A 7989-nucleotide genomic window follows, 5' to 3' on the forward strand; every position below is an offset into this window, starting at 1 on the left:
ACTGATTGGGAAACTTTCTCGAATTGCTCTACTTGATTAGATACACGAGTAACGTCTGTATACCAAAATTTATCCTTTACGCGTAAAATTATAATGCTGGATAATAATGCCCAGTCATTGTCGTATCGGTCGCAAACCTAAGTCTTTAGATCCGAGTTTGATGGAAAAAACAATAAATAAATTGAAGAAAATGTGGAATCTCACTCGAATTGCTTTATTTGATACTTTAAGTATTTACATACAACAGTACTGTCTGAATAGAAAAAAGGTTCCTTCTCGCGCAAAAGTATTTTAATACTTAAAAGTTTGATCTGAGTTCGAGAACGCGGAATTTTGATTAGTCTATCAATATCACGTCAACGTAAACATCTTAGAATGCTTTACCTTTGAGAGGGTTAGTATTCCTCCCTTTTTTAATAACAAAGCTGGGGTTTTTGGTATAAATGAGCCCTGGAATCTCGGCAAAGTGGGCTAAGATAACTGATTCCCTAAAGTTATTTAGATACAGGAAATTATTATGTCTTTGTTATGGACTTGTTTTTAACCAGATAGGCAAGATGATATTGTAACTGACGGGGTAGGGGACGGTAGCGATCCGGAACAAAAAGAAAGTGATCTTCCTTACCCCTGGTGCGCGAACAGGTACAGATACAAATCAACTTAATGAACTTGTTCATTCTGAGCATTGCTCCATAACGAGGAAATAATTTAAGTTTTTCACTATCATTTCCGGTGGAGAATGTTAAATTTCGCAATCTGTGCGGGTTTTAACTAATATTTCCTCCCCCTCCCCAACAGTTCTATTCCTGTCCTAAATCAGGAAAACAGGAATCACGTGGGTTTCGAAATGTCCAGTAACTTAACAGGGACGGCGGATGAGAAATCTGGAATGCTAGAGAAGCTGTAAGTCTAAGTATTCAAAAGTTTAGGGTCCAGCAACTTACCCTCACTTAAGATATATTAAAGTTCACAAGGCAACCAGGTAGACAACCAGACATGGTTTGAAACCAGGGGTAAGTATCTAAAGAAACTGTGGTGCTGCGTCGGTGGGGATAACAAGGTAATTTGGTTTTATCAACCAAGTTTTGATAATGTAAATTGACCACCGTAAAGGTTTAAAAGCTGACGTTTCGAGTATTAGCTCTCGTCAATTCGCTCTAACACTCTTTCTTTGCACTTAGCCTCGTTCTCGCGCAGTAATTCGGCGCCAGATCTCTTGAACCGCGAAAGCTCAGAAATGGCCTAAATTTGTTTAAGTGCTCGTGGATGAGGTATGTATGAAGAAACTATACTTGAAGTATAAAAAAATTTGGGGAAGGAGGATGGCCCCAGACCAACCCCTCCTTACAAACCCACGCCCTCGGCATCGTTTTCAAGCCCCCCCGGGTTGAAAATTGGCTCTGTAGTTCTTGCTTAAGCCCTCTATCACACTGACTACATAATTATGCAAACAATTTTTTTTCTTCAAACTCAACAGCTGCAGCCGACAAACATGCTATGACATTTCGATCTGAAGTTGTTCAGCCATTACTGCGCAGTGCGAATGCTGGAATTCGAAGCACTTCAACAAGCCTAAAAGGTGGTAATGCGGATGTTCCTTCAACTGAACATCTTATTGCTGTCAGGAGAGATGCTTCGCTAACTGTTACAAATAATGGTGTGAACCTAAAATGGGAAGGAAATTATCAGAAATACTTTACAACAAGTGAACTAACAATTAAATTGTATGCTTCGTGAACAGCAGGTTAGAGCAGTTATCAACTAAGTGTTCAAAGTGATCCGAGATTGCATTGGTTTCGCTTCTCTTCGATTTGGTTGGTCAAGAAATTTCGCGCCACTTTCTCAACCCATGGATTCAAAACTAAAACTATAGCGTCCAAATCTCTCGCGTTTTCCCGCGTTTTTGGCAGTTTTCTCTTTTTCAGCTAGCGTTCTCAATTTATGATGTTTTCCTTTATTCTGATTGGCTGTTGTTCTCACTGTAGTTTTGGTGCTCCTCACCCTCAATCAAAATGCGCTCTATCATAACATGGCATTGTCTGTACGTTCAAAACTGTTTTATTCTTTAAATTCCAGTCTCCTCTTCGGAATCAGTGAGGTCCTCCTCCGCACCTTCTCAAGCACTCACCCCTGGATCGTCTGCTCAACTCCAGGGTGATTCAGCTGTAGGACCGGCACCTGCTCGATACGTCAACTTTCTGTTTTACGAGGGCTTCTCAGTAGCAATCCTGGGAGGAAAATACTATAGGATCCCTGACGGAGAATTTGTGGAAATGAAGAGTGGGACGCAGTATAAAATACACGTCATAAATACTCATGCATATGGTAAAGCAAACACAGAGCAATTTTAAAAACAATTTTAACCTTATCGCTATACAAAATTTCGATAAAAGAGAGCTCGGAAACTGTTTTTCAGTCGCAACATAATGGGTGATTTCAATGGATTACTATGATTTTGTCACATTTTATGGTTCACATAAATGTCACCTCGTACCCCTGAAGCGTAGACCTGCAGCAGTCTGCATCCATAAAATCATAACATGGGTATATATTTTCTCTTAGCATTTACAGTTTCACGAGGAAAACTTTACTTTACTTAAAAAATAGACAATTATTTGGAGCTCAGACGCAAAAATTAAGGGTCGATGGATGTTCTACAAGTCTAACAATTAATCAAGTTAATTTCTTACCGTCCTTTTAGTTCCTTTCGTTTCTCAAACGTTTCATTTTGCATTGAAGTATTTGTTTATACTCTGTGATGATGACCTCGATTTTATATAGAATTAATGACTGTTTGTGTCTTTTTTCCAGGTTGTCATTTGGACATAACTATTGATGGTTACGATGTTGGTAAATGGGCTCTAAAAGGAGGAGAGGAGATGTCAATCGAAAGATCAGCTTATGAAGCCAAGAGGTTCACCTTCTACCGAATAAAAACTGCACCGAAAGAAGCAGGAATTGAATCTGGCCGACCCGAAAATGGTCTTGTTAAGTGTGTGTTCACACCTTAACATTCCAGTGATCATCTCTGACTCTTCTTTAGCAATTAATGTGAACATGCCTCCATCGGCGACTATTGGTGATTTGAAACATGAATTGCAGCACGAGATGGAAGTTATGCATGACCCCTACCAAGTTCTTGTTTTAGGTGACAAGGTCCAGCTATCAAACGATACACGTATAAGGTAAGAACTATATGAAGACCCAAAAAAGATGATACTTTGGGAGGCCGGTTAGTCAATTTCTTTTCTTTTTTGGACTAGGAGCATACTTGAGAGACCTGGGGATTTGAGACTAATAGATGCAGAAATAACAATTACAGTAACAGCCGAGCCATCTTCCTGTTTGCCTTTTCCAGTAAAGGTGCATCCCGGAAAGGCAAGGGTCTATAATCTCATGGAACAGATAGAAAGAGAGCTTCGAATCTCCCTCAGGGACCAAGAGCTGTACTATGAGAGAAACTTCCTGTCAGCTACACCAAGTAAATATCTTCCTCTTAAACTTATCTGCAGTTTACGTCCCGCAGTAAGTGTCATTATCCCCGAGTACATTCACATAACTGTAGAATATCCCAGTGGCGACTCAATCTCCTTGAAAATAGACAAAGAAAAGAACTTAAGGGAGCTCATGGAAGAAATTCCTTCGTTCAATAAACTGCAGGAGAACGAAGAGGTTGCACTTGTTTTCAACGGAAAGCAACTCTGTCCTTCTAAAGAGAAAGGAACCATAGCAAGCCTTGGTATTTGCTCTGGATCGAAGCTTGGGTTGACAGTAAGGATTCTTCACATCGAAGTCAACGTTTGCTTTTCAAACTCTCTATCATTCCGTTTGAAATGTGATCCCCAAGAAACATTCCAGGATTTGGTTGAAAAGATCTTAAAAGGGTATAACAGCGATGAGTGCAAGCTTACATTTGCATTAGATGGAAGCGAGTTTGATCCGGATCAAGACACGGGTCCGTTACAGGGTATAGATTTTATTCCCTGAAGAAAGTCTCTCTTTATTAGTAACAGTGTTACCCAGGGACCGGTCACTATTTATTGCTCTGGGGAGGGGGAAGGAGGATATAAACGTGTTAGTAAAAGTAGCATATTATGCATCTAGCATTGGCAGATTTGCAGGGGATCACATGGTTTTCAGGTGGAACAGAGAGGAGGATCAGTCATCGCCAAAAGAGTGCAAAGAGGAGAGTATAGAGATTGACGGCCATTTAGCTGCCAATGAGAGGGTATCATAATTAAGGTTCCCTCTCCCCGACGGCTAGGCCCTCATAGATTATGCAATTAAAAGTAGCATATACTGTGCTACTCGCATTACCCGGGTTTCTTTTTTTCCAAATTTATGCTTGTTTTTGAAAATGGTGCTACTTTTTCTTAAAATCCTGCTTCTCAAAAACGAAACACAAAACAGGTCCAAATTATATACATTAACTATTTTAAATAAAGCATGATATATTCCTTAACTTGCGTTACACACTTGCTTTGAAAAATCAAAACTTATTACTGCATTTCATTGCAGGTGAATTAATGTGACCAAATATATGATGCTCACATCATGTTTCTCTTCGACGCCATTTTGTTGCCTGTGAAACCGACGCAATCTTTACTTTTGGTGTGCTCACTCCGGTGTGCCCACGAACGACTTAGTAGCGCGTTAAGATTCCTCCCCAAAGACATTGCAAAATTGAAAACAGACTAAGCCATGGACCGAACTTGAAAATAATCAATTTTATACACCAAGCAAGTCATGACTCTGGTAATATTCCCTTCTAAAAATTACAAATATAGGCTATCAAAATATATTTGTAAGATTTGCCTATCTCCGGTGGTACATTAAATAATGACTGGTCCTAGTTATAATGCTTGGTGATAGTGGTGGAAGTAAGCTACCGTTTCGGCAACTTCACCCTATCAGTGAAAGTGTAGTTGGCGGAGTAAACTCTTTCCTTATCTTTCTCTGATTTAGATTACGGGATTTCACAGGGTTGTTCACTTAGGGTGACGAGACATTTCACCACGCCCCGCCGTATGGCGAAGAGACCTTGTTACAGGGCATTACCGACTCGCCCACACCTATTTGGTCAGCAGTTGACGACTGGTCACAGAGGTACACTTAAACGTTTAAAATATGGTCATGACCTTAATACGATACTCCAAAATCAGGTTTCCGAGCGAGTAAGGATTGGAAGCTATTATTATTTTTCATGTCCTCATTTACCGAAAAATAATAATAAGTTCCAGTTCTTACTCGGAGAGCTGATTTTGGAGTATCACGACCTTAAGAATATTACTAGGTGCATGAACTGCTACAGACGTGCGTTTTAAGCTAGGACGCTTTTTCTCTTTAAACATCGAGCGGCAGAAAGAACAAAATGTTGAATGCATCTAATTTATTCAAGATAACTGGCATTGACTGACCTCATTGATGATCAGCTCCCAGAAGGCTTGTTAGCTCAGTTGGCAGAGCACTGTACCGGTATCACAAAGGTCATGGGTTCAAATCTCGTACAGGCCTGAATTTTTCTCTACTACTATAAGTAGTGTTCATTAATGCGAAGATTGCTTTCATATTCATTTCTTAATCCGCAGTTCACATTTATGATTTTCATGTATTCACAGTCCGAACTTGTTTAGAACGTAAATTTCTATATGAAGTTAGTTATACTTGAATAGACGTGGGTACAATTGTATGTTTACAAATCTATTTTCCCTTTTAAACAGGTTGGAGATCTTGCCGTATTGCGAAGGTGAGCAAACAACAAGGCGAAAGGCGGAGAAAGTTTAACATTTGGATATAAACGCTAACGGTGCAATCCTTGATCATTTCCTATGAAGGTTTACATTAGGAGAGACACGAAAATCGTATTTGAAGTATCTTTAGACACTAGTATCAATTAAAACCACTTTGACAATCTTATGGTTTTGAGGGGAGACATAAGGGGATGTTTGACTTACAATCCTTCGCCTCCCGTCTTAACGAATTATTTTTTCAGTGTTGCATCTATCCATTTAGTCATTTCTTCGTTCATTTTTTTTTCGTATCTTCATTCATTTACTTAATATTTTGAAATGACTCGAATGTTTTTCACCGTAAATTATTCTCGCTCGTGTCATTTGACTTAAAGAAAAGAAAAAGATCTAAACACTCAGACTTGTCCACTGAAAATTTAATTGGTTCTGTTTCTTAATTCGAATCCTCGTTCACTTTATGGCAAACAATTGGTTCCCCGCCAGAAAATTGTTTTATCAGGTAATGACTTCTCGCCAAAAAATCTTTAAGAACATGTGAGCTAAAAAGAGCCCCCTTCTGATACTCAAGTAACTTTCTTTTCTCTCTGCTGAGCGACAGCCTAGCACCGCTGAAGACCCTGATATAAACTATCAGTGGTGCAGGAGAGCATCCAGAAATTTTTTGACAGATCTTTTGATTCGATTTCTATTTCACTAGAAAGAAACAAGCTGAGATCATCATCCTCCGACGAAGGGCCAACGCTCGAAACGTCAGCTTTTGTAATCGTTACGGTGGCCAATTTACCATTTCAACTTTGTTGATATATCCAAATTATTTAATTACTCCCACCGACGCAGCCCCAAAAAGTTTCTTTAGAAACTATCAGCCTTTATTCATTTGTATTCCTTAAATAAACAGACATCAAAATAAACAGATCTCTTGAAATATCTCTAGGGTCATTAAGTTCGATTAGATTTGAGAGTACAAAGAGCGCGGGGTAAATAACTTCAAAGAGCAGCTGAAGAGATCCATTGCAACGTTTACAGAACTGGAGAACTAATTTCGGACTGAGCTATGAGGCCTGAAAGGAAGGGGAGAGTTGTCCGCGTTTATGTATATTATTCCGTGTTGTATTTTTCGTGAATAATTCACTCTGCGGCATCTCCTTGAATTCAAGTTAATCAGTCCTCTCCATTATTTTGTACTTTATTTTGCCTCTGTGATGATCACCCCGTGCGATATTTCATTGCTATAATTCTGAATAGTACATCATCAGTCATAAAAATGGTTGTGTCCTGGAATATCTTGTGCTCTTTCTCCATAGGATTGGATTGCTGCGACCGTGTCAGTATCGTAAAATCGGATCCAGCATGGAGATCAGGTGCTACAACATTACAAGGCTTGTGGCCAGGTAATATTCTACTTAGCTCTTGAGAGGACGGATCAGTTATTACAGAATAGTTAGTCCTCCATGGCTTTACTACCAGCTGCTATTTTGGAAATGAGCCGGCGCTCTATTTCGCGATCGGCTTTTTAAATATTTAAAAATATTCCCCGCATTGGAAGGTTATTTAATTAAGACCTCTTCTAAAATTAACTCTGAGCTCTCAATAACTAAGTGTAAAATGGTCTAGAAAGCATTTTATCGCCGTCGTTCTTGACGAAGGAAAAGCAGGTGAAAGTGGGTTTCTCCAACATTTTAAAACAGTCAGCCCTAGCTGACTCTAGGTTGTAAGTTCTAGGTTGTAATTATTTTCGTATATATCTGTCCTTTTAGAGATGGAGAAGAACATCTGGAATTCCCCAGAGGTGAATGTAAACCGTTATCAACGCTGACTCCACCAGCTGTCCAAGAGTAGGGCAGACAGTGAATCGATTTCAACTGAAGTCAGTTCAATAAGTAGATCAGTTCTAATTGCCTTTAGGTTTGTCTAGTTAACAGACGACATCAAATTGTGTCGAAAAAGCTGAATACAGGCATTTTGATTGGTTCTTCCCTATGATCTATTAGAGGATAGATGCATAGACGACGTTACCATTAACAAGCTTTTGCCGGCTTCTTCGTTATTTAACACATGTAAATTCCATGTTGCCGATAGTCTGTTCAGTAATATTTCACAGAAGACGTAAACTGTGGTAATTATACTCACGTAGCTGGACGCCGATTCATTTCAGAGAAATTTTGCAGTATTTTTTCAACTAGTGAGTAAAACTACCAGAATAAAAGAATCTGTTTAGAAAAGTGGACTCCATCTACAT

The 7989-nt window shown here is 39.2% G+C and overlaps 1 pseudogene across 1 annotated transcript; it reads left to right on the top strand.

The window, feature by feature from the left end:
• Nucleotides 1-634: 634 nt before the first annotated feature.
• LOC111342376 (uncharacterized) lies at nucleotides 635-7989 on the top strand (annotated as a pseudogene). Its single transcript, XR_015998412.1, has 8 exons — nucleotides 635-1657; nucleotides 2077-2325; nucleotides 2812-3185; nucleotides 3264-3967; nucleotides 4966-5106; nucleotides 5721-5746; nucleotides 7055-7141; nucleotides 7508-7989. The product of XR_015998412.1 is annotated as an uncharacterized LOC111342376 (transcript).

This window comes from Stylophora pistillata, chromosome 3 (genome assembly GCF_964205215.1).
Source record: "Stylophora pistillata chromosome 3, jaStyPist1.2, whole genome shotgun sequence".
Classification (NCBI taxonomy): domain Eukaryota; kingdom Metazoa; phylum Cnidaria; class Anthozoa; order Scleractinia; family Pocilloporidae; genus Stylophora; species Stylophora pistillata.